We start from the raw sequence: 27,541 nt of genomic DNA, 5'->3' as shown, positions 1-27,541 counted from the left end.
CAAGAATATTTTTAGATGTATTTGTTGATTCAGTGATATTGTATCTACCTATTAGAATGTAAACTCCTTAAAGCCAAGACATGTTTTCCTCCATTGATTCATTCATTTGTTCCAAAGCCCTTATACTTTATAAAGCTTATTTTGACTATCTTTTGAAAAAAATGAATGTTCATGGAACAGCAGTACAACTAGCTAAACTCGCTTAGTAACTATTGACATCTAAATTAATTTCAACATATAAAATGTCAAAACTTTTTTGCCCATCATTTCCTTTAATTACTCTGTACTTAAAAGAATTGCTATTTTTTGTTTTTTCATTGCCTAAATTTACCCTTGTATCTCTGTCCCTTGCCTCTGTTAGAGGGTCATCCTATATAACAAAAAAATTTATTTTTAAAAAGAAAAAAAGGAGAAAGAGAAAAATCAACAAAACTGGTCAATATATTAAAAAAAAAAAACTGACCAGATATGCAGTGTTTCACACCTATGGGCCCCTTTCCCTTCTACCTTTACAAAGGAGTAGGAATGGATGTCTCTTCATATATCTCCTTTGGGACCAAACTTGTTCTTTGTAATTTTGCAGTGTCCGTTTTGTGGTGGTTGTTCTTTACATTTACATTTTTGTAGGGTTTCTTTGTATTCATTGTATTCCCCATTTCTGCAACACAGTAATATTCTATTACATTTGTATACCACAGTTGGTTTAGCCATTCTTCAGTTAGTGGACATCTAATTTGTTTCCTGTTCTTTGCTACCACAAAAAGTGGTGCTATAAATATTTGGGTGTATGTGGAGCCTTCTCCTCTGTATTCTTCATATACATACATTGTATATGTATATATGTATGTATATGTATGTGTATATGCACACCTGTATATACCTATGTATAAATACACATGTGTATAATATAATGTATGTCTTATATACATACATACATTCATTCTATCTATCTGTATACGTAACGTGTGTGTGTATAAAATCTGTTTTCTTTTCTTGTGCCAGATTAGTCTCGAGTTCTGAGGAGTTCCTTTGGGAATCATAGAGGAACTGGCATTTCCACTGTCTTTCCTTCCCCAAAGTGGTGTATGAGGCATCTTTTTCATAGCATTATACTAGTATCCATTCCCGCAGACAAGGAGACATAGAGACTTAATGAGCAGGATACATATTAACAGCCAGTTCAGTGTGCCCAGCAGGCAAGCAGCACTCAGTAAATATTTATGTTGATAAAGTTCATGGAGGCTCTTGTGACTTTGTCCATGTTTTGGCTCCTTTCAAGTGCTACTCTGTGGACCCTAATAAAGATGTGGTAGATTTTTGTTTATAAAACCTTACTCTCACAGCATTCTACTCAAAAGGATGAGCTTGAAGTGGAAAAATATAAATTGTTTATGTTTTTCTTTATTTGAAATATGTCTATTAAAATGCCATGCTCTGCTGGGCTTGGTTTACTATAATTCTGGAGCCTTTCCCCATCCATATGTTTTGAGTCCTCTGCCTCTATAAACTATAGCAGATATTTAATTACATTTTGGCATTATGTTTTCTGAGCATTAAGAGAAACATTACTGCTGCTCTGGCATCTGTAACACTGTAAATGAGGTGAAAAATTAAAATGTGTGTAGGCGTTTTCAAAGAATTACCTTAGAGTAGGAGCTATGAAAGGGTTATTAACATTTGATGACCTCCTATGGAGGATATAAGTTGTGTTGTCTTGCAGTGGTTTGAAAAAATGCGGCTTTATCACCTCCCCCTGCGTGTCAGGAATGACAAGGAAGCATTGCTATATGGTGGATCATTTGGGTAATTGAAAAGTTTGGGCCGCTATAGCCTGTGGTATCACAGCCTTCCTGTTTAGGGGTTACTTTGCAGTTGTTAATGATCATATCCCTAGTCCCAGGCACATAGTTAAACTTGGGCAGAGATACAAGTTCTTACTATTCTTTCTTCCCAAGACAGGGTGGAAGATCACTTATTTTCAACATATCAGGAAGTGTTAGTCCCTGGACCCCTAACAAGCAGGTGAAACATGGATAGTAGGGGCTCCAGCCAGTGGCAGTTTAAAAAAAAAATCACTCTCTGCCCCTTCTAATACTCTGAAATTCTAAAGGGAGATGTAACCAACTTGGCATTGAAAGAGTGAGCCGGTAAGTGCCATGTTACTCCCAGTAGCAACTGGTTTTTATTTGTTTCAATTTCATTCTTTTCCTCTCTTTGTGTAGAGCCGTGTTTTCCAAACTTGCATTTATCAGGCTATAGGAATAGGTCTTCCATGAAAAATGGTTGATGATGGCCATAGTTTCCCCTCCATCTTATAAAATATTAAAGATGAAATTTTGTATGAACCACAAATACTTATTTTGTGTAGCTGTCTTTTCCAGTATGAAAATATTTTATTTATTTTATTATATTTATTTATTTTATTTGAGGCCAGAATTTTTCTAATCTACCTTCTTTACCCAGTGGGATATTCCATGCTCCTAGGCCATCCTAGTTTGATGGAACAAAATTATGGAACTCATCAATCAGTCAATCAATAAGTATTTATTAAATGCCTACTATGTGCCTAGCACTGTGCTGGGCACTGCTGATAGAAGTACAAAGAATGAATTTGGGATGTTCCAAGTGTTCCATGGCCAAATTCTTTTGAGAAATTCTGGCTTAAATGTTCTGTTCTGTTTCTATTTAGGGACAACTACTTGTTGCTCTAGTTAGAGGACATTATTAAGCACAGTCAAAGTCCAGGTTTAATGAGGTTAGATGCTATTCACTCAGCATTCAGCAAACATTTTAAGGACTTATTGTGTACAAATAGCTATTCGGGGGATACAGAGATTTTCAAATGACACAACCTCTTCTTTTAAGAAACATATCTTTTTTTTCTTGAGCATTTACTTCTTTATTTTTTAGTTTATGCCTTTTATTTTTACATTACATTAATTTCCCAATATGACCCTTCTCAACATCTCTTCTCAGCAAACCATCTCACATGATAAATGTATATGTAAGGAACTAACATACACATATGTAAGAACAAGAACCATTTCCCAACAATTAAGTGGTCAAAGGATATGAACAAAGAGTTGTCAAATGAATTGCCAGCTGTTAGCTACTATATGAAAGATTGCTTCAGATCACTAATAATAAGAGAAATGCAACTCAGCATCTCTGAGGTTTTACCTTATATCCAACGGTTTGACAAAGATGACTGGAAATGAAAATAATTATTGTTGGAGGAATTGCAAAAAGACACCCAGTTGGTGCAGCTGTGAATTGAAGCAACTATTCTGGAAAACAACTTGGAATTATATTAGAAGTGACTAATATGTCCATACCCATACTCAGAGATCCTAGTGCTAGGCATATATCCCTAAGGAGGTAAGAATATAGGAAAAAATAGCACCATGTACTGTGATAGCAAGAGAACTAGAAAATGGAAACAGGGAGATCATTTAGAAGGCTACTGCAGGTTATTATAGAGAGGTTATGAGTTCCTAGAGAGATGGGGACAGATCATTTGTAGGCATCTGTGGAATCTTACATCATCTTTAGATTATGGACTCACCCCAGCTGAGGAGCATTCTCGGTATCTCATTGTAAGATCTCAAGATGGAAGGAGTGAGAATTCTTCAACCCCAACTCCTTCAATTTAGAGTAGAACGAACAGAAGTCTAGTGAGTGACTTGCTGGAGGTCATACTGGGTAGTAAGTGGCAAAGCCAGAGTATGACTTGACTTTTTAATTTAGTTTACAAAACTTTTTTTCAGTGATAAGACACAACATTCTCCAGAAGTGAGTATATTACCTGTGACAATGTAGTGACAAGAGTACATTATACATTTCCTGGAAGAATACTCATCTGGACAAAACTCTCTTTTCCTCTGAAATAGTTATTCCGTAGCAATGTGGCCTCCTAGCATCAACATGTTGCAGTTATGTCATGAGCATGTTGAAACCATATGGCATGACAGCTACAAAACTCATGCTCACAGAATCATAGCATCTTAGAGGTCATCTAGTCTTGTACCTAAACAGAAACTAACAGCATTCTCCAACCAGCATATTCTAGAAGACCCCCAGGTAAGCATACTTTACTTTTGGACAGCTCTAATTGTTAGGTGATTTTCCCTTATATGGAGCCAAAATATGTATGTCTGAAACTCTTTTCATTGCTCCTAATTTTGTCATACTGGATCAAATGGAAAGGGCCTAATCTCTGAACATAGTTCTCTTCTCCCCCTCACACACCCTTGTAAGCCTTCTCTTCTCCCAGCTAAATATTCCTTCCCAGTTCTTTCTTTCCACCTTCAGGTATCTTTATCTCCAGTTCTGCCCTTCCCCTACTCACCCTCCTTTGCACATAGCTTATCACTATTCTCCCTAAAATATGGTGCCCAGAACTGAATACAAGGCTCCAGGTGAGCTCTCATGAGGGCAGAGTATGATTATTTGACCACATCCCTCAATCTGAATACTATGCCTTTATTGTTGTAATGGAACATAAAATCCTTGGATTCAAACCCAGGTTTTCTGACCTCAGGACCATTTTGCCTCTTTCCATTTCACTCCACAGTTATGTAAATTTGCTGCGATGGATACTATCCAGAGAAGAAGGGCCCTATCTAGGGCAATAGATTTTCTGTATCCACAACAAATTTGAAATTGTAGACCATCTTTTCCTTCACACTCAATATGCCTCTTGGCTGTCCATCCCCAAACTCCCATACACACATATCTTCAGGCCATGCTCACTGCCTTTATGTCTTTCAAGCCTAGACACAAATTGGCTTGTCTTTGTTGAGCTCCTTATAATGTTATTTTGCTCACTGTCCTTTTTTCATGGAACCAATTAACAACACTGGATGGTTTCTATTGGAGCTGTTTTAACTGCTTTTGGATCTGAATCTCTCATTAAAACCTTTTCCAAAGGTTTGTTTAAAACCAAAGAATTGCTCTGACTCTCAGACTGCAATTTCTAGAATTGGGGCCTTCCTTATTGCTGTCCAATTAGTGACCTCTCTAGATAATGAACCATAGAATCAACTTTGAATAAATGAACCTAATATTGGAGCAACTGATCACTTCTGATCTTGGTCTAGTTGTAGGGGAGCTGTCTAATGGTACTATATGACATCCCTTCCCTTAGTAGAAAGATGGGGGTGTACAGTAACGGAATGTTGCATAAGCTGTCAGATGTGACAATTAATTGGTTTGGCTTGACTAATTTTTTTTCTTTGTTATAAATGGAGGGTCCAGTGGGGTGTATTAGAAAATGACTGTGATGTTTTAAAAAATGCATTTTTTTTTAAATTTGGAGAAGATTGGAAACAGAACAAGAAAAAAGCACATCACCATTCTGTGCATGGCAATAAATCCCTGGAATTCCATTGAAGGCCTGGGTGTGCAATAGAATGAATGTTCCTTGAGGGCAGGGAACTACTGCTTTTTATTTGTCTTTGTATGCTCAGTACATAGCATGGTGCTATTTAATTAACAGGAACTAAATAATTGTTTATTAAATTAGAGAAAAAAAAAAGATGCAGTGTGGACTAACTGGACATCCCCCATGTAATACTTGACTGTGTGATTCTCAGTTTGGGGACATCAGAACTTAGGAGCTGCACTGGATAGGATTTTTTTTTTTAAGCACAAAAGGGAAGAGTAGATTCCCCAAAGCCTAGGGTAGTGAGTATAGCAGCATCATGTTTCTTATACTCAGTTGGGAAAACCTCTTGTTTCTTAGAAGAAACCTTGTATAGGTCAGTATTTCCTAAGTTCTATCTGATGGCACTAACAGATATCAAAAAGTTCCATCCTTCCTTTATAACCCAAAGGTCACCCATGTGCTCTGGTGTCAGACTAGAGGATCAGGGCAAAATAGTAACTTCTAAAGCAGTGGTGTCACACTCAAGGTTCACTAAACTGTGGGCTGCACATTGGCTTAGTTTTAAAATGTAATATCATCTTTGTTTTATTGTGTTTTTATTTTTAAGTATTAAGTATTTCTAAAGTATTTTCCAATTGTGTTTTGATCTGGTTCAGCCTTGGGTATGTTGTAGGCTTCATGTGGCCTGCTGGTGGAGTTTGACACCTCTGCTCTAAAGGGTCTTCTTGTTCAAGTCATTTATTCACCACTAGTAGCACCATGTGGTTCTCCACCTTGGTTAGAGCTAATCTGTTTATGGGTCAAAACACACACATAATTTCTCTAGCACAGGCCTTTTATGGTGTGTATCGCAATAGTTTGCCTTGACTTTGATAAACATATCTAGTGTGGCCCTGAGTCCTGCTCTCCTGATGGTACTTCCCTTGTCTGGACCACCATTTTATGAGTGCCCTTGGCTATGGTCCTTTCACACTTTATTCCTTTACTTTTCAGGGTGTTTTCTTTCTCATTAGAATGTAAGCTCCTTGAGGCAGGGAATGTTGTGTTTGTTTGTCTTTATACACCCTGCACAGTGCCTCGCACATAGGAAGTACCTTATAAATGCTATATCCATCTGTGTGTGTCTGACTATCCGTCTCTCTGGCTCTGTCTCTTTCTGTCTCTATCTCTCCATCTCTGTCTCTCTGTCTTTCTCATTCTCTCTCCTCTTGTGTATGCTTACCACTGTGCAGGATGAGGAGTTGTATATGTAGACTCTGACCACCACCAAGAGCTATAGAATGACTTGGTCAATTAGGGGCATGGTTGTAGGAAACTGTTTTTGGCTACTTGCTATAGATGTGGTCCTCCATTGTTAGTCTTCATTGTAGCTTTCTGGCCTTATATCATTTTTCAGCCATACATGAACTCCATGTTACAGCCAGACTGGACTCCTTACCAGCTGTTGCTTGAATTCAGCCTCCTATCTCTTGCTTTTGTGCAGTCATCCATTCCCATGCCCCAACCCTTACAGTGCATGTCTTTGTCTTTGCTACCACTCAGCATCCTTATATCGTTTTCGGGCTCAGCTCAGTCTACATTTCCTCCATGCATGAGGCTTTCCCCCTCTCCCGCTTTGTTAGTATTCTCCACTTTTTCAAATTATGACGCGTTTACTTATCTCTGTACATTATGTATCATCCATGGAGAATAAAGGTTCCTTGAAGGCAATGAGTGTAAGTTGTTGGGAAGCACAGTTTTATGATCTAGGATTTTGAGCTTCTGATCAAGGTGAAATGGAAGAAGAAGCACTAAATTTGGAGTTAAGACCTGGGTTTAGATCTTGACTCTGCTACTTATGACCTGTGTTACCTTGAGTGAAACATTTAATAGTCCTCAGTTCATTTCTCTGTAAAATGGGGGGGGGGGGCGATTTGAACTAGGCATCTCTAAGGACCCTTCTAGCTCTAAATCTATGACTCTAAGCAGCCTTGGTTAGCATGCATCAAGGTCAGCAACTCTGGCTCTTGCCCTGACTTATGTATTCCTCTAGGCCTCCATCTTTTGCTCAATGAGTTGATAATACAGTTCTAATAGTCCCTACTTCACAAGATAATTTAGGAATGGTTTGAAGGAATAATAACAATAATCGAATTTAGAAATGGAAATTACTTATGTTCACATCTCCATTGGCCTTAGGCTCATCCCCTGTTGTAGACCTGATTCTGAAATGTATTTCCAAGTTTGGGTGCCATGAATATATTAAGGAAATAGGACAGTGCAGCATTTAAAGTATTTATGTGCAAACCAAGTCTCCGCTGCAGAATCTATTCTGCAAGAACTGGGATTTATGTCTCCTCTCATGAGGACTGACACCGGGCCGCTGCCTTAGTGAGTAATGGAACCCTTTATTGCTTGTCGTCCACCAACAGCAAAAGGCCAGGGGCGGTGGGGGGTGGGGGGGGGGGGGGGGGGGGGGGGGGGGGAGGGGGGGGGAGAGAGAGAGAGAGAGAGAGAGAAACAGCCTCCTAAAACAACAAAAATTACAGTCAGCTCCATGAATTCTCAAACACTTGCACACTTCAACATGCTGCGGTTTATGAATAAATCCTAGAAGTGATAAAATTCTTAAATCACTGTTCCTCATGTCCTTCAACCCAAGCTCTTTTTCTTCCCCCTCTCTTTCTACCTCTTAGTGAATATTATTCACATTAGGATCAGAATCCCTTAGTAATTAATTCCCACTTATTTAAACTGGTCGTAGATGAGTTTGTTTTTATTTCTGCATAAAATTCCAACTAACTGAAGAGTTGTTAAGATTGGGATGAACCAAGTATAATTCAGTTTCAAAGCCTGACCTCATTTTTCCTCTGGGAAAGAGAATCATTTTATTTATTTATTCATAAAAAATATTCAGTCAAAATTGGCAACATAAATACAGGATTTTAGAACTGATAAATACCTCAGCAATTACCTAGTGATTGATTATGGGCTAAACTCATTATTTTGCAAATGATGAAATTGGCATACCAGAGCCACCTGGGTTGTTAGTGGCCATGTGAATACTTTTCATTATTAGTTGGGTGGACTGTCCTCTTCTGGCTCTTTTTGTTTGTGTCTTTTGCAAGCAAGCCTTGCTCCCAGTGCTTTGCGAGTGGTCATAATTCCATTTTGACAACAATAACAAATATTCATAGATTGCGTTTAATTCTGATTGTTCCATACCTTTCTTCTCCCTTGACCTCTGCTCACAATTTTTAGATGTTATTGATTTTTTCTTGACCTTAGTCCCCTGTCTTATTCATCCCCTATTCATCACTATGAGTCACTTATCAAACCTTTCTTAGAAATGTCTCCCAAACCACTCCTTTCCTCAACACCTCCAACAAGATCCTCTGGTGTGGTATTGATGGCAACAGTAATACTTTTCATAAATATAGTGCTTTGCTATTTCCAGAGTATTTTCATATCCGTACATCCTTTCTCAACAGCAATCCTGGAATGTTTTAGTATCTGAAGAACAGGTATTATTTACCACCAGTTTACATTTGAAGAAATTTGAGGTGTAGAGAGGCAAGCAGCTTGTTCAAGGTCACATGGTTAATAATAACTGGCAGATCTTGGATTAATAATTAACAGCTCATTTTTCTTTAGAAGTTAAAATTTGCTGATCATTTTCCTCATTACCTACTATGATGTAGGTTGTCTCCAGTCTCATTGTCTCCATCTTATTGGTGAGGAGATTGGAAAGATTAAGTGACTTTGTGATCACCACCGCTATCAAGGATCAGCCCTGGAATTTGAACCCGGATCTTCTAATTTTAGGTCCAACACTCAGAGTTCAGACTTGATTAGTTATGAGATACAGGAGAGGGAAAATTCAACTATAATACTAAGTTTTCTATTATGAGCTGGTGAATGGTGTTGCCAACTGTTGTGCCAGACACTGTATGAAGTGAGGGGAATGAAAGTGCAAAGTAGCAAGACACTGTGCCTGCTCTCAAGGAGCTTACATTTTAACGAGGGGAAAGCCACACATAAAGGGAAGCTAGAAAGGAAGTAGGGCAGTGAGGTGAAGTGGATAGAGCACCGGGCCTGGAGTCAGGAGGACTCATCTTGTTGAGTTCAAATCTGGCCTCAGACACTTGCTAGCTATGTGACCCTGGGCAAGTCACTTAACTCTGTCTCAGTTTCCTATCTGTAAAATGAGCTGGAGAAAGAAATGGCAAACCACTCCAGTATCTTTGCCAAGAAAACCTCAGAAAGATAGGAGGGAGGCATGGCCTAGAAATGGCTATAGTTCCATCCAAGATAAAACAAAACTCATCTGTTAGAACCCAGGGTTCCAGGGGCAGGATCCAGTGGTTCTGGTGGAGGGAAGGTAAGGAATATGGCTAGAGTGGAGGTGGCATGGTCTAAAAATTACTACGAAGGTAGAGACATGAGGAATTATCAATTGAGATAGAAAAGCAGTGTGTGTTGGGGCGGGGGAGGAGGTGAGTATAGGGAGGGGAATTGGTGGAGTAAGGAGAATCCAGAGAGAGCAATTTCTGAAGCCACAGGAGAAGTCAGCACCTAATGGGATTGTGTAGTCAAGAATGTCAGATGCTGCAGAGAGGTCAAGGAAGGTGAATCCTGGAAAAAAGACCATTGAGTTTGGCTGTTAGGAGGTAATTGGTGACCTTTGACGGAGAAGTTTCAGTAGAGTTGCGAAAATAGGCTGGGAGAATTAAGGACCAAAGGTTATGATAAAGGCAAGCTAGTTTTAGTATGAATGTGATAGAGTTCGAGAGGGGGAAGGACAGGAAATTGTGCTCAGATAATAGAATTTAAAAGTCTGAGATCTTGGAGTAAAGACAGTTCTAAGAGCTGATAAGGCAGCTAAGTAGCAAAGTGGGTAGAGCAGTGGGCTTGGAATCAGGAAGACTCCTCTTTCTGAGTTCAAATCTGGCCTCTGACACTAGCTGTGTGACCCTGGGCAAGTCATTTCACCCTGTTTGCCTCAGTTTCTTCATCTGTAAAATGAGCTGGAGAAGGAAATGGCAAACTGCTCTGGTATCTCTGCCAAGAAAATCCCCAATGGGGCCACAAAGGGGCCCAGAAGGGAAACAACTGAACAACAGCAAAGGAGCTGATGAAGTCCAAGGTTATGCATACCTGACATAGGCTAGAGAAGTTTGAGAGTTGAAGTTGAGAAATTATATAACCAGATCATTAAAAAGATTATCAGCAAGAATGTTGATGTGATTGAGGGTGATAAAGGATGGAGAAGAAAAGGTGGAGGATATAAGCCAGGTGTAAAAGTCATTGAGAAAGTTAGCTAAGTGACCTGTCAATAGAGAGGTGACATCAACAAGGATGAGCCAGCAGCAGCATAGATAGATCATCTGGTCTTCCAAAAAGGAGTTTTTTGTTTTGTTTTGTTTTAGGGACAAAGGTAGAGAGATGGCCTGAAAGTAAAGGTAATTAATTCCTTATCTGTCCAGTGCTGTAGGGCTAGACCAGATGGATCTCTTGAGTTTTCTTCCATCACTAATCTGTAATTCTGTGGTACTATTTCTGATTCTAAAGCTTAACAGAAGAGATGTTTTTTATGAGACCAAAGATTTTGAACTGGAAGGAACCTTAGAGGTCAATTAGTCCAGTCTCCTCATTTTACAAATGAAGAAATGGGAGACCCAGAAAAGTCAACTAGCAGCCAAGTCACCGAGCATTTTTTAGGTGCCTGCTATGTGCCAGGCCTTTGGCTAAGAAAAGTTAAGTAATTTGGGGCAGTGGATAGAGCACTGGCCCTGAAGTCAGGAGTACCTGAGTTCAGATCCAGCCTCAGACCAAACACTTGACGTGTACTAGCTGTGTGACCTTGGGCAAGTTACTTAACCCCGATTGCCTCACCAAAAAACAAAAACAAAACAAACAAAAAAAAAGTTAAGTAATTTATCAGAGGTCACACAAGTATTCAATAGCCAAGCAGTGACTCAAGCCTAGGCCTTCCAATTCCAAATCCAGCATTGTCTCCACGATACCATACTTTCTTAGTACTTCCTACATCCTTGTCAGTTGCAGAGACAACGTAACCATGCTCAGAAACAGCTTAGAGACAAAAAAAGATCATAATAGGGGAAAAAAAAAGGAATTGTAACAACTCCATAAAGTACATGGAGCAAGTTTTATTCTGCTTCACCAGATGGAGGTGGGAAAAATAATGTGGGCAACATTATCTCATTGTTATCCTGGAACCTGGTGGGAAAACTAGTACTTTTGCTTTCGATTAAAATTCTACAAAATTGCAAAAATCAGTAATTATAACTGCAATGTATTAAAATCAAGACAATAAAGCTGGCTTTTTTGTCCCTATTTGCAAAAGCATGTAAAATCTTAACCTGCTAATTTCAGCTTAGTAAAATGAGTGAAGAGCTCATCTGAGTTCTGCTACTGCCACAGGAATCTTCTTTCAATTCAATTTAATAAGCATTTGGGCCACCTACTATGTGCCAGACACTGTCTAAGATACTGGGACTACAAAGACCAAAAATTGAAACATACCTTGCCCTTAGGTAGCTTATGTTCTATTCTGTTAATTGTTCACTTTTGTTGGGTACTTCAGGTCCACTCTTTTCTGATTATGGTTCTCTTGGAATTGTCACTTACTTAGAAACTTTCCCCAAATCATTTCTGCCTCAATCAAGCAAAAGCCATCCTTCCTATTTATATAATTTCTCAACCTCAACTCTCATCCTTTGTTTATATCTTTTGGTTCAATTCAGCAAACATTTATTAAACGTCTAATGTTTAAGATGGGGTAGTGGGCGCTAGAAATATGAAACTGAAAAACAAGTTGTCATCAAGGAATTTATAATTTAATGGACAAAAGTTGGACTTTTCTGGCTTGGATGTATCATTTCTCCAGTTTGACTGACTGTGGCATTACTGGTGACACTAGTCATTTATTCATTCCTTCATTCAACAAACATTCATTTAAGGCCTATGGGGCAGGTTTGAACTCTTAAGGAAGATACAAATTTTGTCACACAGAGTCACTTCCAGTCTGAAGAAAGAGGAAAGAGCGTTGAATTAGGAGTCAGAGAAATTGAATTCAAATCTCAGCTATGTTTGACCTTTGGCGACCTTATTTCAACTCTGGGTGTATTCCATTTTTTAACATTTAAATTGGCAAGCTGTTCATGAATAGTTGGGGATATATTAAAATGTTTACTGGGTGAATGAATATTTGTGAGCTTTGGAGCTTTGGAGAGCTGTGTACTCCCTAATACTTTGTTATAATTCCCTTCATACTTTTTCCCTTCCAGAACACTCTTACATGACATCTAAGAAGTTATTTTAGAGGTGCATCTCACATTTGTTGAGACCTATAAATGATCTGTATTTAACTTTATAAAATTCTGTTAACGGATTTCAAAACAACTCTTACTAAGCCCTAGATGCCCATTCCAGTGCCTCTCCCTTATTGGTGGGATAAAGTACAGACTCCTTAGGCTGGCATTCAAAGCAATTTACAATCTGGCTTCTACTTAATCCTCCAAATTAGTCTCCTGCTAATCCTCTACATGAGTTCTTTGCTTTAGCCAAACTGGGATACTCACTCTTTCCCACAAATTCTTCATTCATTTCCCACTCTGAGCCCATGTTTGTAGTATCTTCCTCTCCCTCCCCCACCCAAGATCCCAACCCTTCCAAGCAGCCTTCCCTAACTCCTTCTTCTCTATTCCTGAAGCATTTACTGTCTGCACCCCACTCACTCATTGAGTACTCAGTATGTGATAGAGATAGGTAGGTGGCTCTGTGGATACTGCTGTATTTGAGAGTCAGAAAAATAAGCCACTTAACTGTCTACCTCAGTTTCCTTATCTGCAAAATAGGGATAAATAATAGCACCCACCTCACAGGGTTAGTGTAAGGATAAAATGAGATGAATTTTGTAAAACTCTTTTCCATCCTAAACTCTATAAAATGCTAGCTATTACTGTTACTTCTTTGTATTGTTATTCACATTTTGATGAGCATGTCTTGTTGGACAGTACGTGCCTCAAGGTCAGGGACCATGTTTTACCTCTTTAGTTCTTTAGTTTCTAACACAGTTTCCTGTGTACACACACAAATAGGCATGCAGGAAACATTGGCTGATCATAATATTTTATTTTTCCTAAACATCCATAATCTTTTTTTTAATAACAAATAAAGCTAATATTTTCATGAAAACTGGAAATAATCCATTATTAATCCCACAAAGGCTTATATCCTGGGCCTGGCCCAGCAAGGCTTCCAGAGACCCATACCTTTGTTTGTCCTCATGGCAAAGAGGATTTTCTTCATACTTCACTGTAAATCTTACTGTCTTCTAATCTCTGATGAGACTCTTCCTGACTTTCTTGGTTCCCTAGGTGCAAAAATTTGTCGCATACATTCCTGATTAACTTTCTTCTTTCTTCTACTGATTCTTACTGTGCCTTGCACGTAGCAGACACTTAAATAAATGTTTGTGCAATTAAATTGAATTTAATTAATTCCCAGTTCTATACCCACTCCATCTTTCCCTTCTCCCTTCAGAGAGGCAGCATGTCATACTGCATAGAGCACTGGACCTGGAATTAGGGAGACCTGGGTTCAAAACCTTCTTCTGATACTTACTGGATATGTTTCTTAACCTCTATGAGTCTGTTTCCTTATCTGTAAAATGGGGGCAATGATACCAATAATATCTATCCCAAAAGAATATTATGAGGCACAAATATAAAATTGTACGTTTTAAATGCTTTGCAATCTTTAAATTGTTTTGTAGCTGTCTTTATTCTCACCTCTGCTGCCACATAGTCCAGAGCACCTATGCGTTTTCTAGGACTTTAGTCATGGGGAAAAAAATGTTGTCCTTTCCAAATTTGTGAGCAGTAAGGAGCCTTGCAAAGTGTGGTGTGATATAAAGCCGTGTGAAAGGTACTGCATGGAACCCTGCACAGACACAGGAAGTTTTTGGAACCTATAGCTTCAGTTCAGTCTGAAAAACTGTAATTCCCCCAAAGGACAAATGTTTCTCTGGCACTGTCCAGAGACATCCACACCCCAACCTAAATTTTCTCTGTGCGTCCCAAGAGACCAATGGCACCATGATGGGGTCAAGGCTTTAGAGATTCCTGAAGACAATGAACAAGTATAAGAGATTGGTCAAGAAGCTGGCCAAAAAAGTGTGATGCATTTTTGGCCTCTGGTTTCTTGATCAAACAAATCCCTCAAATACTGGGTCCTGGTCTGGACAAAACTGGCAAGTTTCCAACTCTGCTCACCCACAATGAGAATATATATGGTGGCAAAAGTAGATGAGGTGAAATCTACTATCAAGTTCCAGATTAAGAAGATTCTGTATCTGTCAGGGACTGTTGGCTACATGGAGATGAATAGAAGATAAACTTGTCTGTACCATCCACCTGGCTATTGATTTCTGTTTTCTCAGCTAAAGAAAAACTGGAAAAAAAAAATAAAGAAAAACTAGTAAAATGTGAGGGCATTGTACAACAAGAACACCATGGTCAAGCCCCAGCATCTGTATTGATTGGTGTTAATTCATAAATGGTGGAAGCTGCTAAGAAGTTAATAGTTGCAGAGGATGCTACTGAAAAAAAAAGTTATGTATGGAAATGTCAAGAATAGGATCGTGGGTGAACAAAAATTTGTATAAAAGAGAACTACCTGCTACAGAAAAAATAGTGTACGAGCTCTCAAATCTTACTGAGCCCTTAATCCTCTGAGACAGGTTCATATTCAGATCATAGCTTCGTAGAGGTAGAACAAGAAGGGACAATCCTACTCATTTTACAGATGAGGAAACTGAGGCCATGAAAAGTGAAATGATTTGTGGAAGGTCACAAAGCTATTAAATTGCTGGGCTAGGGATCAAGCTTCCTTTCCTCCGTATCAGGCTGACCCACCTTGAGTGTTCTTGGGTCTCAAATGAATGGGTTCCTTCCAAACAGACCTTCCTTGAGAACATTTGTGAATAGACCACCTGGAAGTCCTGGACTAAGTTTATTCATCTATTTGCAATCTCCAAATTACTCTCAGACAATCATAAAGCCTTCTGATGGTTGGTCAACTTTCATTGCCCTGCCCACAGTTATTTAACTACCTAAATAATGACTCTTTTTCTCCCAGAGTAAGAGGAAGACTTCATAAAATATATTACCAGTGCACTCATTACTTAATTAAAAAAATAAAACCATTCAACTAAATACCCAGTTCATGCCAGAGTTCATAAAAGACACTCCATTTACTCTGGAGACTCCCCAGGCTTTTTCTTTGAAACTTCCTAGCATGTAACAATAGCCACCATTTATGTAGGACCTTAAGGCTGACAAAGCACTGTGTATGTACATAAAACTATTATATATAATTATTTTATATATGTATGTATATAAATAGATATATGTATATGTATGTAATTTGACCCTCATAACAACCTTGTAAAGTAGATGCTGTATTATCTCCTTTATATAGATAAGGAAACTGAGACTGTGAGAGGGTAAGTGATTTGACCCAGGGTACACAGCTAATAAATATCTGAGGTGAACGTTGAACTTGAGTCTTCCTGACTCTTGAGTTGTCCAACACTCCATCCATACTCCAAGTCACGTAGCTGCCTGTTCATACTTAATTTCAGCTAGGATTTCATAGGAGGAATTTTGGGGAAAAAACATTTGGTATTTGTACCTTTGCTGATTTCTATCCATCCTGGTCTTGAGATCTACCAGACACTCGGTTTCTAACTTCAAGCTCTTATTGGTTTTCTCACCTATTCTACCCATTCTTTCTGGTGGTGGTTGGTGATAGTCCTGCTGTCATCTCTTTGCCCTCTTTTATTCTCCCCTTTTGTGATTTCCACTGATATTTATAGGATTTAGAGCTGGAAGAAATATATGAGAGGTCACCTAGTTCTGCAGTTCTTAACATTAGGTGCATGAACTTGGACAGAAAAAAATACATCTTTATTTTCATTAACCTCCAGCTGAAGTTTAGCATTTCCTTCTGTTATGAATTTTTTTTTTAAATTATACTGAGGAGTTCATAGGCTTTACCAGACTGCCAAAGAGGTCTGCAATACAAAAAAAAAAGGTTTACGAATCCCTGATCTAGATTAATCTCTTTATTTTATAACTGACAAAACTGAGCCCCCGGTAACTGAAGTGACATGCCCACAGGCACACACAAGATATTAAGTGGCAGAGCAAGGATTTCTTTTTTTTTTTTCATTTAGTATTTTATTTTCTCCTGGTTACATGTAAAAACAATTTTTAGCATTCGTTTTTAAAACTTTGAATTCCAAATTCTCTCCCTTCCTTCCTCTCCACTTCTTGTCCCTATTGAGAAGGCAAGCAATTTGATAAAGGTTATACATGTGTAGTCATATAAAACATTTCCATATTAGTCATGTTGTGAAAGAAAACATAGACAAAAAAAAACCCTCAAGAAAAATAAAGAAAGTTTAAAAAGTATGCTTCAATCTGTATTCAGACACCATCAGTTCTTTCTCTGGGGATGGATAGCATTTTTCATCGTTAAGTCCTTCATAGCTGTCTTGGATCATTGCATTGCTGAAAGTAGCTAAATTATTCATCTGATCATCTTACAATATTGCGGTTACTTTGTACAAAGTACATTTCACTTTGCACAAAGTACATTTCACTTTGAATCAGCTCATGTAAGTCTTTCCAAGTTTTTCTGAGAGCATCCTGCTCATCATTTCTTATAACATAATAGTATTCCATCATAATCAAATAGCACAGTTTGTTCAGCCATTGCTCAATTGATGGGCATGTCCTCAATTTCTAATTCTTTGTCCCTAGAAAAGAGCTGCTACAAATATTTTTGTATATATAAGTCCTTTTCTTTTTCTCTTTTCTCTCTTTTGGGATACAGACCTAGTATTGGTATTGCTGGGTCAAAGGGTATGCATGGTTTTATAGCCTTTTGGGCATAGTTCCAAATTGCTCTACAGAGTTCTTGAATCAGTTAATAAGTTCACCAGTAGTGCATTAATGTCACATTTTCCCCACATCCCCACCTTGTCATTTTCTTTTTCTGTCCTGTTAGCCAATCTAATAGGTATGAGGCAGTACCTTAGAATTGTTTTAATTTGCATTTTGCCAATCAGTAGTGAGTTAGAACATTTTTTCATGTGGCAATAGATATCTTTGATTACTTCATCTGAAAATTATTCATATCTTTTGATCATTTATCAATTGGGGAATGGCTCTTATTTTTATAAATTTGACTCAGTTCTCTATATGTTTCAGAAATGAGTACTTTATCAGAGAAACTTGCTTCAAATTTTTTTTTCACAGTTACTATTGCTAACTGTATTTCCCTCCATCCTATTTCTTCCCCTATTTATTCTATGCTTTCTCTCCTTTCACCCTGTCCCTCCTCAAAAGTGTTTTGCTTCTGACTACCCCTCCCTCAATCTGCCTTCCTTTCTGTCACCACCCTCTTATGCCCTTCCCCTCCTACCTTCTTTTAGGGTAAGATAGATTTTGATACCCAATTGAGTGTTTATGTTATTCCCTCTTTGAGCCAATTCTGATGAGAGTAATGTTCACTCACTCCTCTCACATCCCCCTTCTTCCCCTCCACTGTAAAAGCTTTTTTTGCCTCTTTTATGTGGAATAGTTTACCCCTTTCCACCTCTCCCTTTTCCTTTCTCCCAGTACATTCCTCTCTCATCCCTTAATTTTGTTTTTTTAGATGCCAACCCTTCCTATTCAACTTATACCTGTGCCTTCTGTCTAATTATATTCCTTCTAACTGCCCTAATAATGACAAAGTTCTTTTGAGTTACAGGTATCATCTTTCCATGTAGGAATGTAAAGAGTTTATCTTACTAAGTCCCTTTTGATTTCCCTTTCCTGTTTACCTTTTTATGCATCTCTTAAATCTTGTATTGGAAAGTCAAATTTTCTATTCAGCTGTGATCTTTCCATTAAGAATGCTTGAAAGTCCTCTGTTTCATTAAATGTCCCCCTTTTCCCCTGAAGGATTATACTCAGTTTTGCTGGGTAGGTGATTCTTGGTTGTAATCCTAGCTCCTTTGCCCTATGGAATATCATATTCCAAGCCCTCTAATCCTTTAATGTAGAAGCTGCTAAATCTTGTGTTATCCTGACTATGGCTCCATGATACTTGAATTGTTTCTTTGTGGCTGCTTGCAATATATTGTCCTTGACCTGGGAGTTTTAGAATTTGGCTATAATATTCCTGGGAGTTTTCATTTTGGTATTTCCTCCAGGAGGTAATAGGTAGATTCTCTCAATTTCTATTTTGCCCTCTGGTTCTAAAATAGGGCAGTTTTCCTTGATAATTTCTTGAAAGATAATGTCTAGTCTCTTTTTTTGATCATGGTTTTCAGGTAGTCCAATAATTTTTAAATTATCTCTCCTGTATCTGTTTTCCAGGTTAGTTATTTTTCCAGTGAGATATTTCACATTGTCTTCTAATTTTTTTCAGGCTTTTGGTTTTGTTTTATTGTTTCTTGCTTTCTCATAAAGTCATTAGCTTTCATTTGCTCAATTCTAATTTTTAAGGAATTATTTTCTTCAGTGAGCTTTTGTACCTCCTTTTCCATTTGGCCAATTCTACTTTTTAAGGAGTTTTTTTCTTCAGTGAATTTTTGTGCATCTTTTTCCATTTGACAAATTTTTTTTTCATAATTTATTTTTAGCTTTCAACATTAACTTCCATAAGCTTTTGAGCTTTAAATTTTCTCCCCTTCCCTTTCTGCCTCCCTCCCCAAGACAGCTTGCAATCTGATATAGGCTCTACATATACATTCTTATTAAACATATTTTCACATTAGTCGTGTTGTAAAGAAGAATTAGAACCGATAGGAGGAACCACAAGACAGAAGAAACAAAACAAAACAGAAGGAAAAAAAGGGCAAATAGTATGCTTCAATCTGCATTCAAACTCCATAGTTCTTTCTCTACATATGGATAGCATTTTCCATCATGAGACTTTTGGAGTTGTTTTAGATCCTTGCATTGCTGAGAAGAGCTAAATCTATCGAAGTTAGTCATTGCACAATGTGGCTGTTATTGTGTACAACGTTCTCCTAGTTCTGCTCACTTCACTCAGCATCAGTCCATACAAGTCTTTCCAGGTTTTTCTGAAGTACACTTGCTCATCATTTCTTATAGCACAATAGTATTCCATTGCATTCATATACCACAGCTTGTTCAGCCATTCCCCAATTGATGGGCATCCCCTCAATTTCCAATTCTTTGCCACCACAGAAAAAGCTGCTGTAAATCAAATTTTTTTTTTAAGGCATTTTTTTCATGTTGGCTTTATACCTCTTTTACCATTTGGCCTAGTCTGTTTTATTTTTTTTTAACTGTATTTTCTTCAGTATTTTTTTATGTTTCTTTTACCAAACTGTTGACTCATTTTTTCATTATTTTCTTGCTTGATTTTCAAAATCCTTTTTGAGCTATTTCATGGCTGAAACCAATTCATATTTTTCTTGGAGGCTTTGGATGTAGGAGCTTTGACTTTGTTATCTTCTTCTGAGTGTGTGTTTTGAACTTCCTTGTCACCATAGTAACTTTCTATAGTCAGAATTTTTTCTGTTGTTTGTTCATTTTCCTAGCCTGTATCTTGGCTTTTAACCCTTTGTTAAAGTAGGGCTCAGCTTCCAGGGTGGAGGGTATACTGTCCCAACTTCAAGGGTTTTGTGCAGCGGTTTTCAGAGATATTTCTAGGGACCTGTAAGTTTTCAGTTCTTTCAAGGTGGTATGATCTAAGGAGAGGTGTGTTTACTGCTCTCCTGGCCTGTACTCTGGCCTGTGAGCCACTACAAGCCCTCTTTTCTGTGAGGAGGGTCCCTACTCACTGTGGCCACAAGCTCTTATGTGCTGATGCTCTTCGCCCTGAGACTGCCACCCAGGACCTGGATCTGAGTATGGGCAAAGCAACAGAGTCCTTCCTTAGTGCTAGCAGAGAGATCCCTGTGATCTTCTGACCAGTTATTTGACCCCCTTACCATCTATGGACTGAGAGCTCCGGAAGTAGCCACTGCCTGCCAATTCAGTAGCTCCCAAGGCTGTTCCTGGTTTCTGGGTCTGAGTCTGTGCTAATGTGGCCTGCATGGGACTGTGCTCCACTCTCACCCCGGTGCCGCAGACCTTTCCTGCTGACCTTCTAAGTTGTCTTTGGCAGGAAAATTATTTCATCCCAGCCTTTTATGGGTTCTACTGCTCCAGGAATTGTTTTATGGCATTATTTAAAGGTGTTCAGAGGGTTTTGGGGGAAAGGTTGGGCAAGTCACTGCCTTTTCTCTGCCATCTTGGCTCCTTTATAAAACCAGAGCAAGGATTTCAACCCAATTCTCCTGACTACAAATCTGGTACTTCTCCCCCTGCACCAAACCAACCAGTACATTTGAGATTGCCCTCCTTTTACTAGGGTGTGGCTAGAGAGAATTTATCATATTTAGTATCAAGAAAGGGTAGAGCAGATCCAGAACACAGCAACAGATCACATTTTTCTAATATCATCATTTTCCAGCAGCAGCTTTCTTCCTCCTAGCCCTCTTTAACCAACCAAACTTGTAGACCTTCTAGGAAAGTGACCAGTGACATAGTGTAAAATCTTCTAAAATTCTTCTGGCCTGGGTTTAGTGGTCAGAGCATTGAGTTGTACATCAGAATGAGTGACATTGATTGACCAAATTGGGGATGACTGGAATGTCTCTCACCTTGCCCTAGGAGAGGGTATTGTATTTAGGGTTTTGAGGGAGTCAGTGGAAAGCAATGAAAATGAAGGTCCCTAATGTTCCTGAAGTGAAAGGCTGTTCTGTTTATAGCCACCGTTTCCACTGATTCTTGAGCAGAGGACCATTGGAGAGTCTCACCATAGGGCTTGGCATTAGCATAGCTCACACATTTTCAGGGTGAGATGCAGTGGTTACAAAAAGAATTAATAGGTGCTGGGTCATAGTATACTCAGAGTGATAAGAGTCCAGCACCCTTAATTAAGACTTAACTGTCATGTTAAGCTAGTTCTAAAAATGCCTCTCCTGGCATAGACACCTTAGGAATGACCGGTTTTATCTCCCCCAGGGAAGTTGTTGCAATTCAAGTGTGTACACAATGAGGATTGACATTTAAGGTCTGCACTGTTGTTTAAGAAGGATTAATTCTCAGTGTCCCATCTGCACATGTGTTTTCATTAGGTTAGATCTTACTGACTTTTACATTTATCTCATGTAAGAGCAAAGCACGAGACAGTGTAGCAGCATGGATGGAGGGCTGGAGTGGGAGCCAGGAATTATGGGTTCAGCTCTCACCTCTGACACATACTTGCTGTGTTTAGTCATGTCCGATTCTTTGTGACTCAATTTGGGATTTTCTTGGTAAAGATACTTGAGTGATTTGCCATTTCTTCCTCCAACCCATTTTGCAGATGAGGAAATTGAGGCCAAAAGGGTTAAGTGAGTGGCCCAGGGTCACACAGCTAGAAAGTGCCTGAGGCCAGATTTGAACTCAGAGATGAGTCTTCCTGACTTCAGGCCTAGCCCTGTCTATCCACTGAACCACCTAGTTGTGTGTCTCTGGACCAAACCTCTCTGTGGAACCACCTACTCTATAACACTCATGCTTTGGAGGAGGGAATTCCTACACCAAAGAAATCATAAATCCTCAAGATATTGACATGAGAGGAACAATTCAGATATTTTCAGTCCTGCTGGTTTTTCACATGCTAGTGCTATCCCTCGATTATCTTCAATTTATCCTGCATTATAGCCTGTTTGTACATAGTTGTTAGCATGTTGTCTCTTCCATTAGACTGTGAGCACCTGGGGAAAGCAGGAACCATCTTTTACATTTCTTTGTATCCCTTAAGTACAGTACTTAGCACATAGAAGGCATTTAATAAATACTTATTAACTGACTGGTGGGATCACTCAGGACCCCAGGAGACTAATGATGATGTCACCTCTTGTCAGATAAATGATAGAATAGAGGAATGGATTGAGACAGATATTTTCTTTTCTTTTTTTGCTTTTTTGGTGAGGCAGTTGGGGCTAAGTGACTTGGCCAGGGTCACACAGCTAATAAGTGTCATGTGTCTGAGTCTGGATTTGAATTCGGGTCCTCCTGACTCCAAGGTCAGAGCTCTATTCACTATCCACCTAGCTGCCTGAGACAGGCATTTTCAAACATGGCCAGCATGTGATTTTGTTTTGTTTGTCTGTGTTTATTTATTACGAAAAGGTCTTTTATTTGTGGTAGGGAAGGTGATGATAGTGATGCCAAAAAAGGAAGAAAGTAAAGAAAATGTTGTGAAAAGAGCATTAGAAGCACACAAGAGAACAATGGGAAGCTCAGAAAGGGTCATAGACAAGCAGGGCAATGTTGGTACTATCTTGTTAAGTTTCATTTATACTTCAGAAATCAAGCTCTATTCATTAGAGATTCATGGCTGCATATATAATCCTTTTCTTTCCTTTGTATGTTAAAATGTTTGTGTTTGGTGATTTGTTTTAGCTCATTATTTAAAAAACTTTAAAAATGCATTTTATCATTATTATTATTATTATTAATTATTATTATTATTATATAAATTAATGTATTAGTTTCAGTATCCTTAGAAGCTCTTTTTCCAGGACAATGTCCTGGGTTTGAGGCATCTTCATTTAGTAACACTATGTCTTCAGGGTATGAATTGACATCGATGTCATTTTCATTCATACCTTGAATGACAATGTCTTCAAAATTATTTTGGGGTATCCTGATATTCACACTTCTGCTTGTTCCCTAGATCTTAAAAGGTAACCGTGACCAGTCAACTCTTTCTATAAACAATTTCCTGAAAACATTATTTTAAAAAATATTACATTAGTTCCAGCTACCAAATATATACCATTGTCCAGTCTAAAATCTGACTATTGCATCACTTTAAGGAGATCTTAGATATGTAGAAGGAGGGCTGGAGTTGCTTGTGGAATGGGTGGGTACTATAATCATTTTGTGACCATTGGATGTAGTATTTTGTGTTACATTTCACAAAGAACAAACAAATCCACAGAATAGGAATGTTCCCTCTGAGGGTTATTTAGTAATCTCCTCCACAGTGTCTCCAATTAGAGATTATCCAGTCTCCACTGAAAGTTAGTCTCTGTTAGAGACATCATTGCCTTCTACAGCAATCTGTTCCATTTTTGGTCAGCTCTGTTGGTAGGTTTTTCATTATATCCAGCAAAATTAACCTCTTTTCAGTTTCTGCCCATTGGTCATAGCTTGGTCCTCTGGGGCCAGGCAGAATTTGTCTTCCACATGGCAGTCCTTCTGGTACTTGAGGATAACTATCGTGTGCTGCCCTGTTTCCTCTTCTCCAAGCTAAAGACACTCAAGTTTTGGACATAATTTGTCCTGTCCTGGTTATTTGAACTCATTGATGCCAGCTAAATCACTTACTATCTTACTTACTTACTATCACTTTATTTGTTTTGGAATCATTAAATTTGGAGCTGGAATTTGGAGATCATACTGATGGGGTTGGGATCCGGCCCCAGAAAGGAAAAAACCCTAGACTTTGCCACATGACCAAATCTCTGGCATTTCCCTGAGGCTATAATCCCATCAACTGGCCTTTCATTGTGGACCTCCCTATGGCCCCAGGACATTTCTCCATTCTCCCTTGGCCTTGTGGTCCAGGTCCCTGGAATTCTATTACCTCATAGACTACTTGGCCACTCCTAGATCCCTCCCATAGTCTTTCGGTATATAAGGTCCATCTTGTCTCCATTAAGATGCTCAGATTCTTATAATTTAGCCACTGCTGGGATTCTTATAATCTAGGCAATAGTTTACTAATGTTCAGACTCCTTAAGAGTCTTGCCCAATATGATGGATATTCTAATAAACCTTGACTTTGGCTGAAAGAAGGCTTGGGTTGAATTCTTTCAGACAGGACCCACGTGTTGTGATTTTGGGGTCCCAGCACCCCTGAACCCCTAAACCACATCAATACCAGTGACAACAGAACTTGAAATCTAAGCTCCTTAAAGGTGGGTAAGGATGTTTCAGTTTTTTACTTGTATTCTCCACTGCCTAGCACAAATAAGTACTTTGGAAATGCTTATTAATTGATTGAAGACATATCCAGGGTCACATAGGTAAGATATTAAGATTATAGATTTAGGGCTGGGAAGGGACCTTAGGAGCCATCTGGTTCAGCCCCTTCATTTTGTACATGATGAAACTAAGGTTCATAAAAGTTAAATGACAGGGTCACAGAGGTAATAAGCATCAGAGACTATCTTTGGACCACTGTATCCCAGTGTTTAATCATAGGTTGTAAGTAGTGTAGTCAAGATTCTAAGGTGTGTCCTTTGACTCCAAAACAAGTCTCCTTGATTTCAGTTGCCTGTTAATCATTTTTCCCCCTTCTATACTCTGTGTACTGAAGTTCATTCTTCTTTGTAGAGGAGAGAAGAGACAAGGAGTTTATGAGTTCATCCTTTCCTTCACAGCATCATTGTCCCAGAGGCTGGTCCAGTTTTAGAGCTTCTTTTTGCCTTCAATGGTCTTAAAAATAAAAGAGCCCTTTTGTTATTCTGCATATTCACCATTAGTTTTCAGAGTTTTAATGCTCCTGACATTCTTAGAGGACCTTGACACTTCTGCATTCATCTTCTCTTAACCTGCTTTTTCTTCTGCCTGATTCTCTCTGTTAGGAGAAATTCATTGTTAGTCAAATTGTCGGTAGTGTTGCTAGAATTCAACTTAGGTTTTTTGAAAGAGCAGTCTGTTGTCAGTTGATTCTATAAAGCTCACTGAGCAGGAAGCCTGTAAGCCCTGGACCACCTACTTGTAAAAGGATTCACTTAAATGAGATTATTTTGGGGAAGTATATTCTTTAATATTTCACTACATTAAGAAATGCCCTTCAGATATAAAAGTACATGGATTAATTCAGTTTGGGAGCTTTTGTATGTTTGTTTCTTTGTTGCTAATTTGCTTTATTTAGAGGCAGGTAGGTGGAATGGTGTATGGAGTACTCGACTCGGAGTCAGAAGATCTGAGTTTTAATCTTTCCAAAGACACTTACCAGCTGTTTGACTTTGGGCAAGGTGCTTAGTCTTTCTTTGCCTCAATTTCTTCATCTGTAGAACTGGGATAATAATAGCACCTACCTCCCAGGGTTCTTGTAAGGATCGTTGATATAATGTATGAAAAACACTTCGCAAAACTATAAAAACAATGATGTTCAATTGTACTGTAATGACCAAGCAAGGTCCTGAAGAAGAGATGAAGATGAGAATATACACTTCTTCCCTTCTTTGAAAAGCTGGGAGACTGTGGGTGTAGAATAGTACATATACTGTGAGACACTGATGATGATGATGATGATGATGATGATATGTTAGTTTTCCTGAACTGCTTTTCCCTTCTCTTTTCCTTTTTATTCTTTGTTACAAGGGATGGCCTGCTTTGGAGAGGAAGGGAGAGGGAAGGATATATTTAGAAATAAAAACAATATAAAAACGAAAGATCAGTTTTTAAAAATTAATTGAAGCTTCTTTTTAATATGTACATTTTGTAGGAGTTGCTTTTACTGAACTGTTTTCTTTGTAATAAGAGAGGATTCTGTGGGTAGGGAGTCATTGGAAATCGACTAATGTGAAAAACAGAAAGCTCTAAAAAAACATCAAAATGCATATTTTAGTAGTTCTTGAAGGAAACTAAAAATTATTAAGATATTTCCAATAAAATTTTTTAAAATGTCTTTTTGCACATCAAAGACCTAACCACTAATTTTTCAGCTTATAACAATTTTTATATTTATATTATATTTTATATTTGTATTAATTTATATTTATATAAACCAATATTTTATATTTTTTTGTTGTTTTCATTTACATTATTGTAGTCATTGTGTGTCATTTTCCTGATTCTGCTTACTTCACTCTACGTCAGCTTATATGTCTCCCCATGCTTCTCTGAATTCTTCAAATTTGTTGTTTTTTATGACACAGCAATATTCTATTACATTCCTGTACCACAATTTGTTTAGCCATTTCCTAATCAATGGATATCTATTTTGTTCCTCCCCTTTTTTTTTCTACCACAAAAAAAGTTGCTATGAATAGTTTGATGTTGAAAAAATAATTTCTTACAAAAATCTCTTCCACTGTTTTAAATCTTACTGTCTTGGTTCACAGAATAGATCTGACATATCAATATCATAAGTCAATAAAAATATATCTCTTTGCACACTTATAAATTATTTCATACTGTACTGAGGTATTTCTATCCTGTCAAGAGTATCAGTTACTGTCATAATCAATTTCAGGTGCATAAAACATACTAGTTTTGCTTCATCCCTTTTCTTTTTTTCTTTGCAATAAAGGAGAGCAATTAAACTATCACCCATCACTTTAGTTTTCTTTTAACTCCATAAAGAATGGAGAAATGTGGAATAATTGCCTCATAATGTCCCTTTCCTTGATGTGTCTTTTGATTTTGATTGTACTTTTTTTAATAAATGCATAACTAAAGAGTTTAAAAAGTAAAACATCATGCATGATGTTTTTACATATAAGAATTTTTTATATAATATTGCATTGATTAATTCAAGTGTGTTTGATTTCATTTGGAAGATATATACAGAAATTAAGGATGCTTCTGCTTAAATACACACACACACACACATACACACACACACACCCCTCTCTTTGTCTTCTACCAGGCACAAGTGTTTTTTAAAATCTGTTGTTGGGTCCAACTCTTCGTGACCCCATGGATCGTAGCATACCAATACTATCCATGGGTTGTTCTTGGCAAAGATACTGGAGTGGTTTGCCATTTCCTTCTCCAGCTTATTTTACAGATGAGGAATCAGAGGCAAACAGAGTTAAGTGATTTGCCCAGGGTCACCCAGCTAATAAGTGTCTGAGGCTGGATTTGAACTCAGGTCTTTGTGACTCCAGGCCCGTTGTTCTATCTACTGTATCGGCTAGCTACCTAGTAGTAAGCACGATGTAAATGTTAACTAGTAGTAGTAGTAGGAGAAGTAGTAATAGTAGGAGGAGGAAGAGGAGGAGGAGTAAATAGGCATTAAGTGCCTACTGTGTGCCAAGCAATGGACTAGGTCCTGGGGATAAAAATA

The 27,541-nt window shown here is 38.2% G+C and overlaps 1 protein-coding gene and 1 pseudogene across 4 annotated transcripts in view; both read left to right on the top strand.

Annotated features, from left to right (window-relative positions):
• SH3D19 (SH3 domain containing 19) overlaps positions 1 to 27,541 on the top strand; it is a 221,359-nt gene that overhangs the window by 93,689 nt on the left and 100,129 nt on the right. The window lies entirely within an intron of this gene.
• Positions 14,303 to 14,930, top strand: LOC114046479 (annotated as a pseudogene).

Source organism: Vombatus ursinus, unplaced genomic scaffold, assembly GCF_900497805.2.
Source record: "Vombatus ursinus unplaced genomic scaffold, bare-nosed wombat genome assembly UNPS02014784.1, whole genome shotgun sequence".
Lineage (NCBI taxonomy): Eukaryota > Metazoa > Chordata > Mammalia > Diprotodontia > Vombatidae > Vombatus > Vombatus ursinus.
Note: the sequence above shows the minus strand (reverse complement) of the source record. Positions and strands in the feature narration are given on the sequence as shown.